At 42.5% G+C, this 23,363-nt stretch overlaps 1 pseudogene; it reads left to right on the top strand.

Annotated features, from left to right (window-relative positions):
* Positions 1-4,289: 4,289 nt before the first annotated feature.
* Positions 4,290-23,363, top strand: part of LOC118597779 — a 155,399-nt pseudogene continuing 136,325 nt past the window's right edge.

The raw sequence follows: 23,363 nt of genomic DNA, 5'->3' as shown, positions 1-23,363 counted from the left end.
AGGCAGACATGGTACTAGAGAGGTAGTTTAGACTCCTATATATTGCAGATAACAGGAAGGGAACTCCATGTCATACTAAATGAAGCTGGAGCAAAAGAGACCTCAAAGCCTGCCTTCACAGTGACACACTTCCACCAACAAGGCCACACCTACTTCAACAAAGCCACACCTTCTAAGAATGCCACTTCCTTTGGGGTCCATTTTCTTTCAAATCACCACAAAGTCCAAAGACAGTAGCAACAATCACCATCATTATCAGGTTGTATCAATTTCACATCAAGTTCACAATGTTCCTCAAAATGGGGAAGAACTAAACTATAGTCATGAAAGAGTATGGGTGCCCAGTAGATGGGATTTCCTCGAGTATTCTGAAGCCTGCTTGGTAAGGAGTGAGTAAGAGTGCTCGGTGCTTATTCTTGCATTTCTGACCTCCTGGGTTGTATTCTTTATTCTGTTTCTACATCCAATGCCCTTGCCTTCTATCCTTTCACCTCTTTACAGTCTTACCCAGCCCCAGCTCAGCTTTATCTCTCCATTTGTCTTTATTCAAGAATTTCAACCATTTTCCAAATATAATCCTTCTAACCACATTGACAAGGAGCTCCCCAGATAAATACCTCCTTTTGATCCTACCAAGTTGTGAATACTCAGCAAGGCACAACCAAATTGGGTTCAGGGACTCCCATGGGCTCCAATCTAAGAACACCAACAGGGGACACCACCCTCTGAGGAAACAGAAGAGAACTGGGTGTCACAGTATCACTCCTTTGACTTGAAACTGAATGGAATGCTTCTAGAACTACTTGGAAACAAACCTAGAGAGTGTGAGGCCAGAGGAGGCAATACCTATAGGGTGGTGGATTCTTCTTCTAGAGACAGGAAGCACAGGCTGAACATACTGTTTAGATGATGTCTACTGGTCAAAGAGGGGCAGAAAGAGCTAGAGAGGTCATTTTCTGCCCTCACTAACCATGTGGTTTGAAGCAAATTGCTCCATATTCCCTATTCATTCTTTGCATTCCCAACAGGAGGGCCATGCTGCCCACTTCAGAAAGTTGTGACAGATTGAAGTGAGGGAATAGAGAGCTCTGATACTCACACAGCATCCTCTCTCTCTATCTTTGTTAAGACTCTAGAAATTTTCTTTCTCTCTGCAGAACTGTGGTGAAGAAATCATCACCATTAGCTGAGACATGGTGTCATTTAAATTATATGTTGTTTCTGTCTACATTGTATGAATCTTGACATAGTGGCAGGAAAATCCTAAGCCAGCTTAGAATCCTTTCAAAGGAACAAAACCATGGACTTCATTGAAACTACAGAGAATAATTTAGTTTACAAGTATTAATAATATTACTATATTATTATAGATGGTGCATGTCTGTAATCCCAGCACTTGAGAAGTAGAAGAAGGAAGAAGATCAAGAGTTTAAGGTCATCCTGAGCTCAAGACTAGCTTAGGCCATCTGAGATCTTGTCTCAAAAATAACCCTCATGTATACATAGAGATGTGTGTGTGTGTGTGTGTGTGTGTGTGTGTGTGTGTATGTGTGTGTGTGTGTGTGTGTGTGTGTGTGTGTGTGTGTGTGTCTACGTCTGTGACTGTGTATTACTATTACAACACATCAAAACTTCAAGCTTGTGCTTACAAATTACTTTTTTTTCCTTTTGGTTTTTCGAGACAGGGTTTCTCTGTGTTGTTTTGGTGCCTTCCTAGATCTATTATTTTACACAAATTATCTCCTGTATAAGAGTTCTGTCAAGTGGGAATGAAAGACCTGTGTTATAAATCTGTCCACTGAGGTTCGGAGATTTTCTGTGAGTCACACTTAATGGATGGTTACTCCAAAACTCAAGCCTATGTCTTCTAACCCCAAACCTACTGCTGACTTTCACATGCCAAGTAATTCCTCTGCTCCTAGAGTCTTACTTGTCGGACAGGAAGCATAAAATATGCAAATGGCCACCTATTGTAGGTAAAAGCAATACATATGTATACATACATGTATGTGAAATGTAGATATCCATGTATATGATATTTTAATTGTTTCGTTGCATGAACAATTTTCTTCAGAGCTTCAAATGTGTGGAGACATTCCAAGAGAAGCTAACAGTTATTGAGGAGTTATGTGACATGTACTATTCACTTAATCCCTACATAGATAGCAAACTCATAAACTAGGTATTATTAGCTAGTCTTAGAGAAAACTGGTCATTACAAAGAAAAAGTAATTTTCCCAGGGTCACATAGCCACTCAGTGGAAGAAAGATTCAGAGAAATGATGTTTGTCACCAAAATTCATGTTTTCAATCACAATGCTGTTTATATCTAATAATAACCATTGTTTCTTTGTACCTTATCCCCTACTCACCCAGAACCAAAACTCCTTTAGTAGGCTCCCTAATATTTAATGATTTTTCATGGAGGTCTCCTACATGTGCCTTCCAAACCAGCCTATCATCAGTTCCCAAGTGCCATCCATTTCTCTATACTTCTCGTATTCCCACTCACACAATTTAGAATTTGTCATACTGCCATGTTGTTGGTTATTTTCTGCTCTCTTCTCTTTTGAAGGACCTGCCACCCAACTCCCAAATAAATTACATACAGAGGCTTACTCTTAATTATAAATGCTCAGCCTTGGCTTGGCTTGTTTCTTGTCAGCTTTTCTTAACTTATCCCATTTACCTTTTGCCTCTGGGCTTTTCCCATTCTATTACTTCTGTAAATCTTAACCTTACTCTATGGCTGGCTCTGTAACTGGGTGGCTGGCCCCTGGAGTCCTCCTCCTTCTTTGGCTACTTCTTTTTTCCTCACTCTTTCTTCTATATATTCTCTCTGCCTGCCAGCCCCGCCTATCTCTCTCTCCTGCCTTGTTATTGGCCATTCAGTTTTTTATTAGACCAGTCAGGTGTTTTAGACAGGCACAGTAACACAGCCGCACAGAGTTAAACAAATGCAACATAAACAAAAGTAACACACTTTAAAATGCTTTTCTACAACACTATCACCCCTGTAATAAGTTCACAAATAAAAAAGTAGAAAGAAAAGTCCTGGGTCCACCACTCCCACCATCTGGGGTTCTTCAATCCTTTCTTTAACTAGAATGTTGGACATCTGAACATTAGTTATAAAGAGATGAAAGAGTTGTGAAATTTTTCATGTGATATCATTATAGCCTTGCCTACTTGGGCTATGTGTAGTACAAAGCCATCAAGTCTAGGACCTGCCACCCAGGAGGAGGAGCCACCTGTCCCTTAACTACAGTGTCCTCTGTTTTACAGATTTGTGTTGTGTTGAGTGAAACAATGGTATGGTATCTACAGCACCTGATACAGTGTCTGGTGCCTCTAGAAGCTAAAACCAATAGCGGATCCTTCTCAACTAATTCCCTGATCTTAGCAAAGGCATAGCTCCTCCCATTATGGGTAACTCACCTCTCTCCAAACTATTGAATGATTACAATATAAAAGAAAGTTCTTTCATAGAATAGTATGAACATTGCATACTTCTTGACCTATCCTGAAACCTTGATAGAAAAAAACAAAACATCTGAAATGATGGGAAAATTCATATTAGAATCCCAACCGGCCATGCTGAGAATCTCCAAAGGCTCTAGTCAACCAGCCAGGACCCATACTGCTTCTTCACCATGGTGGGCGGCAGTGGAGCCTGGTGGATCATAAGGAAGCTGCCTTATGATCCAAGCCTGGGGTGGCAGGGTACACAGATACTACCTCTCAGAAGTTCCTCTTCCCAGTCACCTTGGCAACGCTCCAATTTTAGAGGCAGCACATTCAAACTATAGTACTGAATATGTTGACCTGAACCATGAGAACCCCTAAGGAGCCATAGTCTTCAAAGAAAAGCTTAATGAAAAGGTTTAGATTATTTGCAACTGTGTTACACATATATAGGCAAAGGAGATTGAAAGTCGATTTTGAAGTTTACAGGAGCTTTCATTGATAAACCACATAGTGTCTTTCAGATCAGACTTTAAATCACAGGTCTGGTTAAGAGAATTTAGAATTAAACAATAGAATGGACAGTAAAAAGTGTGGAAAGTAATTCCATTTGGACATAGGCATGCCTCCCTCCCACGGCCCCCCAACACAATCTGTCACTTGTAGACAGTTCTCCACCAGTCTGTTTGTTTTTGTGACTCTGATCAGAGTCCAGTTCTCCAGCAAACACAGTCCTCTGGCCCCCAACTCGTCAGAGACTCCCCCTGGGTGCTAAAGGTGTGTTATTTCCTTCCACAGGCTGTTGAGTCATGTCTGCCTGCAGCTGCTGAGGCACTGAGGTCCAAAGCCCTGGCAAGGACCAGCCCTGCTCCCTTTGAGGAAATGGCCGAGCAGCCTCAGCAACAGCAGATGAAAACTTCCTTCCTCTTCATCCAGCTGCAGCCCCCCCCTACCCGAGCTACCCTAACTCTCCCCGCCCCTTCTCCAGTCACCGCAGCCTTAACAGCAGCCCCAGGGGGCCTGGAGGAGGGACACATTTTCCCAAGTCCCAGGACAGGCTTCTTGGCGTGCTGGGACCTCAAATGTGCACAGGATTTAGCTCCTTCTCCTTTGAGCCTGCTGCCCGCCGCCGAAAGCCTTAGAACACAGAGACCAGCTGTTTTCAATTGCTGCTCACTGAAGGAAAAGAAGGAAGACACAGAAAGACTCCAGAATCTGGATGTAAGGAGGGGTGGTGTTTGTGGAGCCCCACATAGTAAGCGTTGCCTGGCCCCTGCCTCTGGGAAACTTGGCCAACCACAACCACTGCCATGCAGGCTTGCTAGCCCAGCTCCTACAATGAAAGATGGAAGCAGCAGTCCTTCCTTAGGCTGGAAGCCCTGGCCAGTCACTTCTGCCCATGAGGACCTGTGGGGTATGGATGCACAAGCCAGGAATGTCATCGACGTCTCAGTCCCACAAAGTACCCTGTCCTATGGTGCTGACAGGAGCAAATGGGCAATCCAGAGGAGAGGGGCCGCTACCCAAGAGGTACTTGCACAGAGTTATGGAGAAGAACCAGGTACCACAGTCCTGGCAACAAGGGCTCAACTCCTCAGGTACTGCCCAGCCATTCAGATCAGCCAGAGCTGCCTGGCCCCACCTGCTGCTGCGCCTCTCAAGGTAAGGAGCTGAATATACTGCCACCCCCTAGACTCCAGCCATTGCACAGCAGAGCGGATGGAGACAGGGCACAGATGTGCAAGTGTGGACCCTGGGTCCCCCTCTCCTGTAGGTCGCCCATACCTCAGCAGCAGAGGTGCCCACCAGTTGCAGTGTTTCTTGGGCTCTTTCCCATACTCTGTTACCTTCCCGCCACCAATAACATCCTGTCCTAAAGGAGATTCTCAAGATTCTGAGAAATTGAGGCTTGTAGTTCCAGTTTCAGAAAAGAGAATTAGAGTGTGGTTAAGCCAAAAATCCTCTCCCTCTTTTAAAAAAATGAGAATAAAAATGAAATCTCTTCTCAAGGGTAGCGTTGAGGAAACTAGGAAGCTGGGAGGGCTTGAATGGGAGTCGGCGTTTTTCCAGAGCCTAAGTACAGCCTTGGAACATGTGGTCTCCTTGATCACACGACTTTCAGAGTCCACATTTACCTGCCATCTGTCCTGGGCACCCCGTGGATGAGCAGTCCTGGACACGAGCCTCTATCAGGAAGGGGAGGCGGCCCTGTGTAGTATCCAGAGTTCCTTTGGGCTGTTCCGGACCCTTCTTCTGACCACAGCCATGCTGCGATGTATTAGCACCCTGTTCTCTGCACCTCCGGACCACCCTTCTCAAGATGCCAGCTCCTGAGGTCCACCCTCTCCGCCCAGTTCAGGTGCACCACTCTCAAGATGGGTGAACAAAATTTAAAATAGCCTTTTTTTTTTTTCATTTTCCCTTTTCTGGTAGCATGGGTATGTTGTTATAATGTAACAATAAGGGTTGGGTAAAACTGGGTCTATATGTAAGGGTTAATAGAAAGAGCTAGAAGAAAGGTGTGATGTATTTAGAAGGAACTGTCAGAAAAGCTGCAGGAGAACGAGATGAAATCCACAGAAGCCTCTGGGGGCTTGGGGGGTGATCTGCTTCATCTGATCCTGTGCCTGTCTCCTGTGTACTTCCACACGCCGCCTCCCCTTCTCTTTGCTCCCTTGAACAGAGTGCTTCCAGAGCCACAGTTAAGGATGAGTCCAAGTTCTCTCTGGAGTGAAGCAATGTGAGCACACTTCCTTAAGAAATAGTTCACATTCCATCGAGTTCTTGTATCTCTCTTCCTGCAGGGACTTAGGAGGCATGACGTTTGTGCATCTGAGCCCAAGTGTTTGGATGTAGGTCACACAGTAGTTATCTATGGACTTCGATACTGTTCATCTCTGGCCGTCTTCCCCCTGGTCTTTGGAACATAGGCTCAAGCTTCAGACCCGTGGCCGTTTCTCTGGGAGAAGTGCTTTGAGAGTTGGCCCAAGAATGCAGATCTCAGCACCAGATACTTTATTTTAGCTTCCTAAGTGAATGCCCCCCCCCCCACTGTCGTGCTGAAACTAAAGGTTATGGAATTCCTAGGGGAAAATGGATGTCCCAAATGTAAGTCCTAATTGTAAACAAGCCACCAGAACTGAGTTCCGGTTCCCTCATCTCGAAAACAACAGTATCCCTTGCTTGGCAGTTTCTGTACATAGTCATTTGTGTTCTCAGGTACTAGTTGAAAGTGATTCTCAGTACCTATGTGTTTTCTTTTCAAATCTTGTGGCCCTGAGGATTGAACCAAGGTTTTTGACATGCTGGACAAGCACAGTGTCACTGAGTTACGCCCCTAGCAGTATACCTGTCTTGGGGGTGGGGTGGGGGGAATCAAGACCAATGTGACATTAAGGAGGACCAGGGAAGCCACGGGGTCTGAGGTGCCACAGAGGGCTCCCAGAATCTAGTCAGAGAATATGGCTTCAGAAGCTTACCCTTAGCCATGCTGTCCAGAGGTAATTCCTCTGCCATAGGGAGACAGGAATTGAGAAATCCATTCCCTTGGATCTACAAATCTTTTGAATGCTTTGCAAGTGTCAGGTCAGGTGACCTGGCCTCCTGCTATGGTTTTTTGTTTGTTTGTTTGTTTGGGTTTTGGGTTTTTTGTTGTTTTGAGAAAAATCAGCAGAGAGTTTTTTCCTTCTGTTCATTCTGGGTAGCTTGAAGCATCCCTGTACACCCCCAATTTGAAAGATTCTGATAATTACCCAGCATTTTCATGTTTGGGAATTTATCTATAAGAACATAAAAAGACTGAATAAAACATTTTCTCATTCAATCAACTATGAAGGGCAAGACCCTTGATGACTCAGTGGGCTCTTATAATTGATGTATTAAAGGAAAGTACTATATTCATATTCATATTTCAAGTGAAATGGTTAAATGGTGATTAGATTTAGTAAAGTCTGCTCACTCCTATGTGCATGGTGTAGAGTTGAGGTCCTTGTGTCAACTTTCTCAGAAAAAAAAAATTAAATGTCAAGAATAAACCTTATTTGCAGTAGTACAAATGATCAAATACATTTCCTTGGTGTTTAAGCCCTCAGGCTCTGGAGTGTAAGTCACGGGCTTATATTCTCTGTAAAGATGCAAGGAGGAGGTGAGGATGTAAGTAGGATACAAGGAGGAGGTAAGGATGTAAGTAAGGATGCAAGGAGGATGTAAGGATGTAAGTAGGATACAAGGAGGAGGTAAGGATGTAAGTAAGGATACAAGGAGAAGGTAAGGATGTAAGTAGGCTACAAGGAGGAGGTAAGGATGTAAGTAGGATACAAGGAGGAGGTAAGGATGTAAGTAGGATACGAGGAGGAGGTAAGGATGTAAGTAGGCTACAAGGAGAATGGAACGGTGTAAGAAGGATGTAAGGATATAAGAGGTAAGTAACTATGCAAGGAGTGAGTGCAGAGAATCAAAGCTCCTGGTGCTCCATTTGCAGGATGACTAGCATTAGTAAAAAGAACTTGGCTCTAGTCCTCTCACTCACTCTGTGCCCTAGAGAGCTCACGAGTACTATTTCCCCTTCCTTGAGGAAGTATGTGGCATCATTCCCCAATCCCGGATGAGAGAAGATGTTTAAAGACAGTCAGAAACTTGCTGGGACTCACACCTAGGACCTGGTACCTTAGGACTGACTGTCAAATCACCTACCCTGGGCCCAGGGCTTCCTCAGCCTTCTTTCTTGACATCTACAGCTGGGGAGACTCTCTTGGAAGGTAACCTGGAGCCTCTGGTTGACACTATACTGATTTCCATGATGGGGAGAGTCAGAGCTGACGAAGCCTATGCCACTCAGCACCACCAGCTTTCTGAGTCGGAGGAGGTGGGGCCACGACTCATGGTGACACACACCCTCAGAGGTCCTTCACATGCCCATGCCTAGCCTGCCAGGGTAAATTAGAAAAGTTCTGGGCCAGAGCCTGCCCTCACCTTGCCTCCTACTCCATGTTATGCTGCCCCTTTGTGGGAGCAAAAGGAACTGTCCACATTACACCCAAGTTGGGGGGCTAAAGACATCAAAAGAAGGGTAACAGACATGATTCCAAAGAGGGCGTGGGGAAACCAACAACTCAATAATAGTTTCTGAAATTTACAGATATAAAAAAGTAAGTCTTCATGCCTTACATGCTGTATACCTTAAATAGCAGTGACTATATGTAAGTATACTAAAAAGTTAGTAGTAAATTTATTTCAAATTTCTGTCCCCAAAATACCATTTACAAACCCCACAAAATGTTCATAGTTCAAATTTCTAAGAAACCCGAACAGTGTTTTTGTTTTTGTCTTTCTTCCCTTCTTGTCTCATGGTAGGAACTCCATTCCAGTTAGCTTTCTGAGTTTTCCTCACCAGCTTTTAGGAGTGTTTATGACTTAGGAAATGTCACATGGATGAGAAAAACAGACATGGGCACAGTGGAGGTTTAACCAGCACATTCCAACAACAGAAACAGCAGGACAGAGGATTTTCTGACAGTCAGACCCTGTCCTGGGAGAATACACCAAATGGTTTTAACGCTCTGTTTTGTACCATTATTCCTTGAAATGAAACCAATGTTTCAACTATAAATCTTCAAAGCACATTAGATTTTGGGTAGAAAGTTTTGGTTTAGGGAAAAGGTCATCTGTCCTGGGATCCAAGAGAGAAGGAGGAGGAGGAGGAGGAGGAGGAGGAGGAGGAGGAGGAAGAAGAGGAGGAGGAGGAGGAGGAAGAGGAGGAGGAGGAGGAGGAAGAGGAGGAGGAGGAGAAGAAAAACTAAAATTTAAAAGCTCTGATTCTGCCAATAAACTGGCCCGAGGCCTCTGAAGTTTCCTTGAGCAAGGCTAGCTAATCTCCTGTGCTCCCTTCGGGCTTCTCAGTGCTGTGGTAACTGTGAATCCATGAATCTGGAAAGGGGTGAAAGTGTTTTATGAGATAAAGGACCAACACAATTTCACTTCATCTGTTGTACTCACATGTCTCTAAAGATGCATTCATTGCTTGTCGCTTGCCTCCATTGTGAAAAGTTCCCTACAAAGGGGGCATGCCTTTCTTGGGGGACAGTGAAGCTTCAGTGTGGAACTGAGAGTTCAACGTCTGTCACCAGTTCCCGTCACAGAATGTTAGCATCTGTGTTGCCAGTGTCAGATTTTACATAGATACTTCTTTTTCTGACCAGATCCTGGCTTGAATGAAATTCCCTTTGAAGACCAACCCTGGGCCTTGGACTATTTAACCCGCCAGGAAACTGTCACTTCCCTTCTCTGGGAAGTATTCCTTCCTTCCTCAGGCTTTTTCCACTTTTCTGGCCTGTCAGAAGTTTAGAAGCTATTCTACTCCTGACATGGTATCCTAGATAACTCTGTCTCTATTTTAATCTACCTTGGTGATTAATGCTGAATTTTAAGAAGGAATTTGAACAAAGAGAAAGCATGCACAAGTGCTCGTATAGAAATTTTAACAGTGATAGAGCTGAATGTGCAATGGAGCATCCTCTTTAGAAGATTCTGATGTTTTGAAGACAGTGTTGATTGGATTGCAAGGTTTATTTTTAGTCCATTTCATGCTACATTGGTTTGGACAAAGATGTCTTGATTTATTACTAGAATCAATAACGGTTGAGATAGTAGAATGGGTTTCCATTTTCTCTCATCTCGTAATTTGCCTTGGTATCTCCATGACAACACCTCTCTTCCTCCCTTCCTTTGACATTCACACAAAGTCCTGTGGATGGTTGTACAGATGCTACCGTCTGTTGAGTAATTACACAAACCTCTGTGTTTCAGTCCACCTTCAGGAAGAAAGGGGGAAAATACATGGACTACTTTATAGCTAGGGGTCCCTATGGAAAAAAGTGAACAGACTGGGAGCTGAGGCCTGGGGGTTCTGGCTTTCTTTCTGATTCAAGGTAGTAAAGGGAAGGCAAATGTCTTCATTCTGAGTCTGAATTTCATGTTTGTTATGTAGAAAGAGTAAGCTCTCTGGTCTGGTTCCTTCCCTTCCAACTCCACAGATCTAGGACCAATCTTGTCAATCCACTTGGGCCTGTGTTGATAAAGTGGCAGCTAGAGCTGTATAGCTTTTGGTGTCATGTCTCCAAAACCCATATACTGAGAATCCACTCTGTGTTAGAAACTTCCTTTATTTGTACAGTTAGATGTCTCCCCCGTCTATAGTGGGAATAGAAAGCAGATATGAGCAGCTAGTTCAATAAATGTCCCCCAATCCCTTTCAGAGTATTACGAAATGATAATACAACTTGTACAAATGTATTGTCTGAGCCTCTCAGATTTTAGGCCTCCAGGAAGGTTATTTTAAAAGCACATCCTTGAATTAAGTAATATGTCAGTTTCAGCAAAGAATGCACACACTTGTAATCCCAGCAGTCAAAAGGCTGAGGCTGGAAGGGTGCTGCAATTTCAAGGCCAGCCTGGGTTCCATAACAATAGCATCAAGAAAACAAAAAGTGTTAGCTTCAAGTCATTGCCTGTTAGGCACTAATTATTGAAAAAGAAAAAAAAGAAAGAAAGAAAAAAGGAAGGACATGACTGCTCCTAAGCATGGTAGAGAAGGAGGTTTATTGTAGATAACAGGGAGAGCATGGCCTGAGGCAGGGATATCTGGAAGAATCCAGAGTGGCCCTGAGCAGGGCTCTGCAAAGAGAGGCCAGAGGGGAGAGAAGAGAGCCAGGAGAGTAAAGGGTAGTCAAAAAGGGCCAGATAACCAAACAGCTGGATTATATAAGGAAGGGCAGCTGAGGGAAAGGGAGCCCAGCCCCTGAGCTGGAGAAACTTCAAGTATGTTACATGGTAAGCCTGCCAGACCCTGTAACAGGTAGGGACTGAGGAATGCTGGGAGAACCAGGCAGCCAGGTCTGCTGTGATGTGTTAAATAGGCACCTTGGTTAGCCCTGCTTTGACACCTAACAATTATGATGTGGTAATTTTTCTCCTTTAAAGGTGTGTGTGTGTGTGTGTGTGTGTGTGTGTGTGTGTGTGTGTAAATACAGGATACTACAAGATTTGTTTATACATGGTACTTATGAAAGAGTTGAACATGAACAGCTGGCAGATTACTGTCACTGATTCTGCATACGGTCTCTTCCACTTTTCATCAGTTCACTGGGACACCTGACCCACGGTTTCCAAAGCCGGAACAAAGAACAAAGTGAAGGAAAACTGCGTCCCTTGTGTGGATTTACACCAACTCCTTACACTGACCCATGTCAGTGAAAACCGACCATCCTGCAGTGAGGGGAGGATGGTTATGGGGCTAGCTGCTGGAGAGCCTGGAGTTCAGAACAGTCACTCACCCGCATGTTAAGGTCATTGGCAGCTCCAGCTCCTTTTTGTCTGTCCTTTGTGTGTGTATTTCCTGTGATTTTATTTATTTATTTACTTGACATTTAACTTTCAGTTTTCAGGATGTATAGCTTGCATTAATCTTTCGATTGTCTAGGTCCAGCAGATTATGAGATAACAGTCCCAAAGCGTTCTATTGAAGTCCTTACCATTTTTTATCATTTAGAAATGCCTTTTTGGCTGAGAGAGACTTGGGTATTCTTCAGTGAGTCCTCCACTTAATTGTATGGTGCAGTGACCTTTGACAAACCAGCCCATTTGTCTCATGTCACAGGCAGAAAGGTCTTAGGAGAATTCAGTTATATATATTTAATCTTTTGCCATGAAGATCCGGTGCCCCAAACAGTGGCACAAATTACAAGTAATAAATAAAAGTAACAGTGAAAGATAAGTAGTAACAAATTGCAATGTGTAGGAAAAGTAATAAAAGTCAAGATCAAGGAAAGGTCAGGGTGGGATTAGGGAGAAAATCACATGCCATAAAAAGCAACAGGGCTAAGGTATGTAAAACCAGACATTGAGCTTTCCCTCTGCTCTAGCTAAGGGATGCATGCTCAGCATTGTAGCTCTTACTGTGAGAGAGAAAGGGGGAAGAAAGGAATAGAGGGATTTTTAACATGTTATTTAAAATTAAATCTACTAGAAATAAAAATTGGCTTGCCCTTGAAAGGGCTGGTGAGCTGGCTCAGTTATACTGGCACTTGCTTGTAAGCCTGATGGACTGTGTACGATTCCCAGGACCTATGTGGTGGGAGAAGAAACCAACTCCTGAAAAATGTCCCCTGGCCACCTCCATACATGTGCTGTGAGCACACACATCACATATGACACACATACACACATACATAACACACAACACACATACACACCACACACACCACATACAATACACATACACACCCCACATACCACACACACAAACACACACCCCACAAATGACCCATACACATACATAATACACGCACCATACATACCACACACACACAAACATACACACCACATACTATACATACACCACATACCACACACACACCACGTATGACACACACACACCATATATACATACCACATACACATACACATACACCACATACCACACACACATACACTACATACATATACACATCACACATACCCATATAAATGTAAAATGAATAATGAAATAAAAATTATTTTGGATAAAAATATTCTTTTTAAATCTTTTTTTCCGTTTTATTAAAAGTAGATTCACTTTTCATATAATATATGCTGATTACAGTTTCCTCTCCCTCTATACCTGCTCTCCCATCTAGATCCACTCCCTTTCTGTCTTTCACTAGAAAAGACCAGGTTCTGAGCCAGGCTTAGTGGTACATGCCTTTAATCCCAGGATTTGGGAGGCAGAGGCAGGTAGATCTCTGTAAGTTCGAGGCCAGACTGGTCTACATGGTGAGTTCCAGGAAGAAGAGGAGGAGGAGGAGGAGGAGGAGGAGGAGGAGGATTTTAAGAGGTAACAACAAAACATAACAAAATAAAATATAATAATCTAAAACAAAACCATCACATCAAACAAAGTTGGACAAGACAAATTAACAAAAGGAAAAGAACCCCAAGAGAATGTACAAGAGTCAGAGGCCCACTTGTTCACATGGGAATCCCATAAACATACTAAACTGAAAGATTTTATATATGAGGCAGGCAGTGGTGGTGCATGCCTTTAATCCCAACACTTGGGAGGCACAGCCAGGCAGATCTCTACAAGTTTGAGGTCAGCCTGGGCTACAGAGTGAGATCCAGGAAAGGCGCAAAGCTACACAGAGAAACCCTGTCTCGAAAAACCAAAACAAAAAAAAAAAAAGATTTTATATATATATATATATATGCAGTGGACTTGGTGGACACCTGTATTGGCTCTTTGCTGCTTTGGTCTCTGTGAGCTCATAACATGCTTTGCTCAGTTGATTTAGAGATCCTTGTTCTCGTGGTGTCCCCTGTGGCTCTTACACTCTTTCCACCTCTTCTTCCGTGGGGTTCCTTGAGTTCTAAGGGGAGGGATGTGATGGAGGTATGTGTCCCATTTAGAGGTATGTGTCCCAAGGACTCTCTCTGCATAATCTCTAGCCATGAGCATCAGCATCTGTTCCCATCTGCTGCAGGAGGAAACTTCTCTGATGATGGCTGAACAAGTCACTGATTTATGAGTGTAGCAGAATGTCATTAGGAGTCATTTTATTACTTTCTCAATGAAAAATCTCCAACTTCCTTGTATATTTACATGACATAACTTGATACAACAGCTAGTCAATATAATGGCAGGTGTTTCTTGCTGATAGCTCTACACCTGAAGGATTATTTGCATCCATTCATAATGATACCCCAAGCCACCCAACCATCTCTCTCCCTCCCCTCCCCCTCCCCCCCCCAGAGGTCTTTTTGCTTTTTTTTAGTACTAACTTTTCTCCATATGGACCATCTCTTCTTTCTGTTATTAGTATGTCTGCCACTAATGTACTTTTAAAAAACCTACTATAGCCTAGGAATCTAAACAACAGATTGGTTTAAATGATAAAGAAAATGTGTTGATTATGTAAAGAGGCAGTGAAAGACTGTGTGAGGGGTTGACTGACATACCTCACTAAGGACCTCATGGATTGGTGCCTTGTGTTTTCTTTATTTTTACATGCTTTTGTGTGTGCATGTGCATGCACTTATTCATGTGTATGAGTGCAAGTGAGTGCCATAGCACAAGTGTGGAGGTCAAAGGACATCTTCTGGTGTCCATCTCCCCTTCCGCCTTGTTTGAGGCAGGGCCTCTCTTGTTTGCTACATATGCCAGGCCAGCTGGCCACAAACTTCTGGGCAGTCTCCTGCCTCTACCTTCTCTCTCATAGCAGGGGTGCTGACATTACAAACCCTTGTAGCCACGTCCAGTTTTATGTGGTTCTGAGGATTTAAGATCATGTCCTCATCTTAGCATGGAAAGCATTTTACCCACTGAATCATCTCCCCAGGCATCCTCATGAATCTTCATGTCAACTTTTTCATATGACTTTATTCGGTTAGAGATGATCCTTTTGCTTTGGGGGACTATGAGTCTCAGTGAATAAAATCACTACACAAAATGCTACAGTGTGTGCCTGGATTTCTAGGCAGATTGTGTGTCCTTTAGAAGTTCATATAGTAAAGGCCTGGTCTCTCCAGCTTGGTGCTACCTACTGGGAGGCCATGGGGGGAGGGGGGAAGCTGGGGACAAGTGGGAGGTCCTCAGGTCACTAGAAGGAGTGAGTGAAATCTCAGCCCTTTCATTTTCCTCTGTAAGCTACTTTATATATTAAGTTAATTAAAGATTTCTGTTAGGACTCATGGTAGAGCCCAGTTGGAGAAGTTGAATCCCTAGAACCAACGTTTAGAAAGCCAGGTCTGGTGTTACACAGTTAGAATTTCAGCATCAGGGAAACAGAGACAGATCTCCAGGCCAACAAATGAACCTGTTTTTTGTTTTGTTCTCTCTCTCTCTCTCTCTCTCTCTCTCTCTCTCTCTCTCTCTCTCTCTCTCTCTCTCTCTCTCTCTCTCTTAGAGCTGAGAACTGAACCCAGGGCCTTGCGTTAAATCCCCAACCCTTGTTTTGTTTTTTAAAGTGAACCACTCCTGAAGAATGACATCTGAAATTGACCTCTGGCTTCCTCATGTGTGTGCGCACACACACACACACACACACACACACACACACACACACACAGAGTGTGTATATGCCCATGTGTATGTGCGTGCGTGTGTGTGTGTGTGTGTGTGTGTGTGTGTGTGTGTGTGTTTAGATTTCTTTAAATCTACCATAAAGTGGAATAACTCTGCAAGCTATCTCTGGACTCATAAATCAAGTACATTGATGTTTTTGCAAACATTTTTCTCATGGTTTAGGCTTATGTTTAAGGAGTTCTTGAATGGGCCTATGGCCAGGAAGTTACAGTAATATTTCTCTTTGGCTGAGCTTCTTGACCTAGTTTTCTAAATCTAGTTTGTGAATAATCTTTGGGAAAAATGTGTCCTCAACAACTGGATCTGTTCTAGAGAATCAGCTTCACTCTTTAAACAACATGCAAAGTGAATGTATTAGATATATTCAAGTGAAGTAAGTCTTTCCCACTTTCTGTGATGTTTTAGAAAGCTAACGGAAGATTCTCACCCTTCTTATCAATTAGTGAATTTATTTGGGTCCTGCTAGGGGTCGAACCCAGGGATTTATGCATGCTGGGCAAGCACTCCACTCCCTCCTTTTTGTTTCTGAGGCAAGGTTTCAGTAATTTCTACAGGCTGGCCTCAAACCCACTCTGCAGCCCAGGCAGGCTTGGGACTTGCTTTTCTCCTGCATCCACTTCCCAAGTTCTTGAGATCCCTAGACCTGGCTACGGTTACCTTTCCTACATTCAATCTTTTTCAGTCCATGAGCTCTTTCCTGTGGTCGCTACAGCCATCCTCCCACCATCTCTCATCCTGTTGTGTGGACTGCTGATGGCAGTCTGCCTTTCGTACATGCCTGTTAGGGGAATTCTGTTTATGTTGTTTATGTTGTGGTCCGATGTCCAATTGAATAGAGTGCTTGGTTTGAGAGGCAGAGATCACATGCAGTTGACTGGAATGGATCATAGAGTCATTGGCGGACTCCAGAGGAGAAAGAAGGCCCTCAAGAGTCGAGATGGGGCCAGAAGGTTGCGAGGGCCTTTGCGAATGGGGAGGCAAGCTGTGGTTTGTTTTGCGGTCGCTTGTGATCGTCTCAGGTTTATTTCTTTGATATTAGTCCATGAGTTTTATTTTTAATAAACATTAAAAGAAATAGCAAGACTAACAGTGATTTGCATAGAGCCTCAGACTATGTGAAAAATGATACACAAATTAAATTAGAAGTTGTATATTAAAATGAATATAGAATAATATAATTATGTAGTTACTTTATATATTATTGAATTGACTTGTTAAGTGTTTGCATTCATCACAAAGCAGCAGAGACAGAAGACGCCTTCCCTGGTCTCTTTAACTTTAATGCTTAGGGCAGGTGAACATACATGCAAAGGATATTTTAAGACATGGACAAATTGAAACATCAGGACAGAGATCCTGATGAGTGGGGGCAGACACAGATGTGGTGGTTGAACAGAAGAACTCTATGTCACTGCTTGTACATTCTAGTTTGAGAGGAAAACCCACCCTTTTTATTTCATTTAGCCCAGGGAGTACTTTCTGTGGAGATGGACTTGAGGGTGAGTAAATAGAGGAAAAGCTGGGTGAACTGAAAGAGTGGAAGAACATTTGAGTTGGGGGCTTCTCTCAAGTCCATGCATGGATTTCATAATCCATTATAAAGTGATGGGACTACATGAATGTAGAAAAATTCATTTTCTAGTCTAGAACTTAAATTTTATTGCTCGAAAATGTATCTTTTTATCCAGAGTTATGAAAAATTACAATTAATAAACCACATATATGTGCAACAATAAAATGTCATGAAAAGAAGTACATATTTTAACATTAATAAATGATATCATTTATCTTCAAGATGACTCAGTGGTTAAGAGTACTGGCTGTTCTTCCAGGAGATCAGGATTTGATTCTCAGCACCCACATGGTGGGTCGCCGCCATCTGTAACTCTAGTTCCAAGAGATTCAATACCTTCTCTGGCTTCCACAGGCATCCAAGTGGCACAGGCATATGTGTGACAACTCTAACAGTATGCCAGTTCACAATGGTACTAACTGAAGATTTGCTTTTCTGCTTCCTCCACTCTGAGGGGAGATGATGGTTAAGACCTTTATACCTGTCTTCATCATGAATGCACAACAAAGAATTCATGAAGTTAATTCCCTCCTTTTACACTCATGCTTGGCCTTCACCACATATCAAACTGATTTTTCTCTTATGAAAAAAATTAGGCCCTCAGTAAGAAAAATCAAAATAAGTTATTCATGAACAATGAATACAGAAGATATAAAAATCTATCAGCTCACAGAAAGAGCCTTTTGATTATTTTAATAACGTTCTATTTAAATAAGGTTCCTATACTCTCACACACTCTGAGGGTTTGTAGACCACGAAAGTTAGATAAATGGTCTGGAGATATTTATGGCACCAGCATTCGGGTGTTCTTACCTTCCCTGTTACATCAATCCATGGTCAGCCTAGCATAATATGGGAGGGTGTAGAGTCTGCAGACAGGTTCTTGCTCTGGCTCTTCTAGCTGAGGAGTCATGGGCAAGTCAGTTGATCCTTCTGAACCTTTCTTTCCTCCTCTGTAAAATGAAGGTCATAGGAGCAGAGGACCCCTAGCTGCTAGGATATCAGCATCTGTATGGGTTATAACCTGTAAAGGCCTGGGCGTCGATCTGGCACAGAGAATGCAGACTTCAGGAAGCCTTTGTTTGCTAGTCTTCCACCCACTCTAATTATGACTGAGCGCCTTCCCATCCTGACTTTTTCTCTCCTGTGGCTGTGTATCCCCACCTGGCTGGGTTTGAGAGTTTATAAAAACAGAATCTGGGTTCCTTCTCCTCTCTGTAAGTCTGAACAGATATTATTTTAATATTTACCACCCCATTATGATATGTAAATGACAAAGTTAGAGATTATATTTTGTTTATTCTTAAATTATGTCTCATATGAACAATGTCTCAATTCTTCACGAATTTGGTATTTGTTATAATTCAGAGCTAAAAGGATCTTGAGAACAGCACTGAGGCTTACAATTAATCAGAAAAACAAATGAACTCTCTATAGTTTAAAAAGATGGTGCCATATGCGTCAAAGTCCTTTGATGAGGTTCAGAAATGGAAGGCAGAAATACTAAGGTCTTGGCAGACAGCACCGATCAGTTCTAGATGTGCCTGTTCTTGCTGAATGTGCACCATGCCCCTGCCCACAGCCCATCATGGGCACTGCAAGCAGCCTCAAGAGTTCACCCTGCCCACAGCCCACCATGGGCACTGTAAGCAGCCTCCAGAGTCCACTCTGCTTATAGCCCACCGTGGTCACCCTGAGCAGCCTCTGGACTTTACCTGATGCTCTTTTTACCCTTTCCAGTCTCCAGCAATGTATTTCAAACTATAAGGGGTCTCCTGGATTCACCTTGGCTTGGTTAGTTGTGAGTTCCAATGGCAAAGACTCAGTCAGAGGGCTGATAGCCAATGAGAACTGGAAATGGGAGTGACAAGACAGTCTATTGAGATGGGGAGAAAATGGCAGCACTTCTGTTCACAATCATATGCCTCATCTCTCCGATTTTACTTTTGTCTATAAAATGTTCGTGAAAGGGCCAGGGTGCTGATCAGTGGTAAAATGGGTACTCAGCATGTACAAGGCAATAGCTTCAATCCCTAGCACATAGAAAAGTCTTCATAACAATAAACTGGCATGTGCTTGATGTATTAATATGATGATATTCATATAATAGTTGTGTGTAAGTGTAAAGTCTTCTGTTCTTGTCTTCGTCTGTTTTTGTTTTTTGGGTTTTTTTTTTTTTGTTGTTGTTGTTGTTTTGTTTTTTGATACAAGGCCTCTATTATGCAGCTCTGGCTGTCCTGGAACTCACTCTGTAGCCCAGGCTGGCCTGGATTTCACAGAGATCCACCTGCCTCTACCTCCCAAGTGCTGGGATTAAAGGCATGCACCACCACACACGGTCTTGTACTGGTCTTCTTGAAGAAAAGAATTCAGTCAAGAGACACAAATGGTTTAGCTGTGGATTTTGAGGATGTTTTTTAATCAAGACTTATGAAGTATGTGGCATATTCATAAGGAAAAGTGGCCCTGTTTCCTTTCTGAAATCATGGAGGATCAGTTTTTCTCTTTATAGAGTATTTCTTTTCACGGGGCCAGTGAAATGATGGCTCCGTGGGTAAAGGCACTCGCTCCCAAATCTGATGGCCTGAGTTTGGTTCCCAGAACCTCCATATGGTGGAAGACAGGCGGTGGTACAAGATGTTCCCTGGCCTCCACATTCTCTCTCTGTGTGTCTCTGTCTCTCTGTCTCTCTGTCTCTCTGTCTCTCTCTGTCTCTCTCTCTCTCTCTCTCTCTCTCTCTCTCTCACACACACACACACACACACACACACACACACACACACACGTAGCATTTTCTTAAAATAGAGTATTTTAATAATCTTATAGAAAATCCTACAAGGGTAATGACATTATAATAATGTCAGTCTTCATTTGTACATGTGTGGCAACCAGGCAAGTGTTCACATTTTACTTTTGACATCACAGGAAGAGCCTAACTGCAGCTTCAAGGATATTTAGCCATCAGGGGACATTCTGATCACCAGAAGACACAGCTGACAAGAAACCACCGTTTCCTTGGTTTTCTCACATCTAAGGACCTGTTGAATCAGGAGGCATGGCTCTCAGGATAAATCTGCACTTTCCTGGCTTATTTCATAGCTATCTGTTTATTGGGTCAGGTCTTGTCCTTTCTCATCGCTGTTCTTTCCTGGTTCTCTGTCTATCTGTTTCCTTTCTTATTTTGTAATGCATGGGAACTATTATTTTGGAATGCTAGACAATGTTCTACTACTGAGCTACATTCCAAGAATATCTATGTATATACTTTAGACATGTGTGCACCAGTGCTTTTGGTAACAGGGTTCAGGGGTACAGAGGCTTATCACACTTAGTACTATCAACATGAAAATTCTTTCCAAGTTTTGCGTCTCCTGAAGCCGTAACAGCTCATCTGCAAAGGAGCTTGAGCACCTAGAACTACAAGTCTATTTCATAATACTCCTAACTATAGGAATCTCTTCAAATCTGGATTCCTTATACTACTGAAAAATGGCTTATTATTGTGAGATATAGAGTTCTCAGATTTAACAAATATAGATATCCATCTTAAGGCTATATTTATACCATAAAATCATTCATTATCTGAAATTCAGATTCAACTAGTGTTCGGTATTTCACAGATAACCTTAGTTTGGAGTCAGTTCTTACAGTAAAGTCTTACTGGCTGAGTGATCCTGGATAAATTTCTATACTTCTAGGGCTGTAGAAATGGTTCAACAGTTACGAAAATTTGGTGCACTTGGCAAAGAACTTGGGTTCAGTACCCAGCATCAACATGGCAGCTTACAACTGTCTGTAACTCCAGTCCTAGGTGATCCGATGTCCTCTTCTGGCCCCTAGATGAAGCAAGCATGTACATGATAGGCATACATATATCCAGGCAAAACAAACACAGAAAATCTTTTATTGTCTAATTACTAACCTCTCCGAGCCTCCATTTCTTACATCTTTTGGTAGCAAATGTAAAGCACTTAGTAAAGTCCTCATAAAATACTAATCTTATTATGATCATGACCTTCATGTACAAATCTTATCTCCTTGATGAGAAGGTGGACTTCTCATCTGCACAGACAAGTATTTAAGGAGTGCATAGTTTGCCCATAAACACAAATTTTGCCCCAGAACGTTTGTAGAATCTGGTTTCCTGGCTACTTTGCCCAGATACTTTTTCTGGTCTCCTATTCCATTTTCTTTCCCCTCCTCCCACTGGAAACATGCTGTCTTGTTCTTAAGTAATCCAGATATGGAAACTGCTTCTCATAGCTTTTATAGGCCAAAGATCCCACAGTGTGCAGAAGATTTATTACTCATATTAATTTGAAGGCTCTCCTGTATAATTCTTTTCAACTACAGATGAGAATGGTTGGCATGTACTAACACCACTCTAAAGATTTAATGATATTTGCATTCAAGCTGTTGAAAGTGGTTATGACACTGGGTGGCTTTTTTCTTCTGTTGAGTTTCCACAGTTGAAAATAGGTTGCCCTATGTAAGTTTGACATTAATTCAGGGTACAGCAACAGTTTCCATCAGAACTATTTGCTGTATGTGAAAGACACTTAAGATTTTTCTATGAAAGTATGAAGCATAACAAGGATTTTAACAAAAGTTGACTAGGAATTTTGGGGAGAACATGCTGGATCACAGTTCTTCCCAGGCCATCCCTTGAGAGAAAGATGAAGTGCCAAGCAGAGAGCAACACCATCCTTGATCACACTCACAGCAAGGGCCACCGTAAACTGCCTGAACACAGGCACAAGTCCAGTGAAATCCCACCTCTACTGGCAAGAGTAAAGGCCAGTATGAGAATCCAAGGCCATCTGGGACTGACCTTATTTTCAACTCCATGACTACTTCATACATCATTGGGTTGGTGGATTGACATTTTGGGTGAATGGAAAGCATTCCTTTCTACATTATTATCAGACAGTGTTTCCCATATGCCTAATTGATGGTGGGGCTTTCCTTCAGCCCCTTGGGTGCTCCATGCTAGCAATCTATAAGGGAAATACCAGCTGTCACCAGGAAAAACAGAGTTCATAGACAGATGTCAGGAATGTTTCTCCAAGCATGCCAGAACATATGTCCAGAGGGTGTAGTCTGATAAGCCCAGGAGTTACTCAATTAGCTTAGAGGGAAAAAATGAGTCACAAGAGACAAAGGATCTGGGTTTCTAGGAACAGCTCTGGCCCATTTCACCTGTTACTGTGAGGTTACTTAGGTTCCTCAGTAACAGATCCCATGAAGACTCTGTGTGAACTCTTGCTGCTCTCTCTGGACATCCTACAGAACACTCTGTGTCTGGACCATCAAATCATGTTCTCCCTTCCTGTTCTAGCTACATATTCACAGGGGATTTCCCATCCTTTCACCAGCTGTTTGAATGATGCCCAGGAGTGTTAGTATTTAGTTTTTGTTTTTGTTTTTTAATTTAACAAACATGTGGTCAGAGTCTAAGGGCTTTGAGGGTGCTCTTTCTGTGAGAGACATTTTTTTAATGCTGTGATTCTTGTTGTGATGATGTCTTGCATGCTCTCAGATTAAGCTCTGGATGAGAAGATAATTTGGGGGTTTCTCACAACTCAAATTCAATGAGCCTGAGCTAGGATAATAGGTATGGAGGCTTCAAGGGCTAAGATGATGATGATGATGATGATGATGATGATGACGACAACGATGATTACAACGATGATCATGTAAAAAATAACCACATTGTCTCTTCTATATTATCTTGTAAAGTCACAGCAAAATATTGTGTCTTTACAGTATTGATAAAAATCTGACCGCTCCTTAAAAGTGATCGAGTATCTATCCAAACGCTTCCTTTATCTTACAGTTGAAATGATAAACTGATTTAACAAACAGGAATTTCCAGGCTCTGTGCTAGACACTGGGATTATGAAGGATCATAGTTTTTTAAAAGACATGTCCTTAAGATCTTTATAAGCTAGCTGAGAAGGTAATAATTTAAATAATTAAAAAAACGAAGAATGTCACAAGGAAAGTCAGTAGTTATGGAAATAAACATGTGGAGGCACCAGGCCTGGTGAACTGCAAGGAAATGCATCCTGGTAGGAGCAGCTAGCCAAGTGAGTAATAGGAGGTAACATTTACTGAGCATTCATTATGAACAGTTGTGGCAGGAATCTTAGGAGGTCTTATTAATAAAATCAAACCCGAGGCCAGTTATTGGGGTGAATGCTGGAAGAT

This window comes from Onychomys torridus, chromosome 17, assembly GCF_903995425.1.
Source record: "Onychomys torridus chromosome 17, mOncTor1.1, whole genome shotgun sequence".
In the NCBI taxonomy this organism is placed as follows: Eukaryota; Metazoa; Chordata; class Mammalia; order Rodentia; family Cricetidae; genus Onychomys; species Onychomys torridus.
The sequence above is the reverse complement of the archived record's forward strand: the minus strand, read 5'-3'. Positions and strand labels throughout refer to the sequence as shown.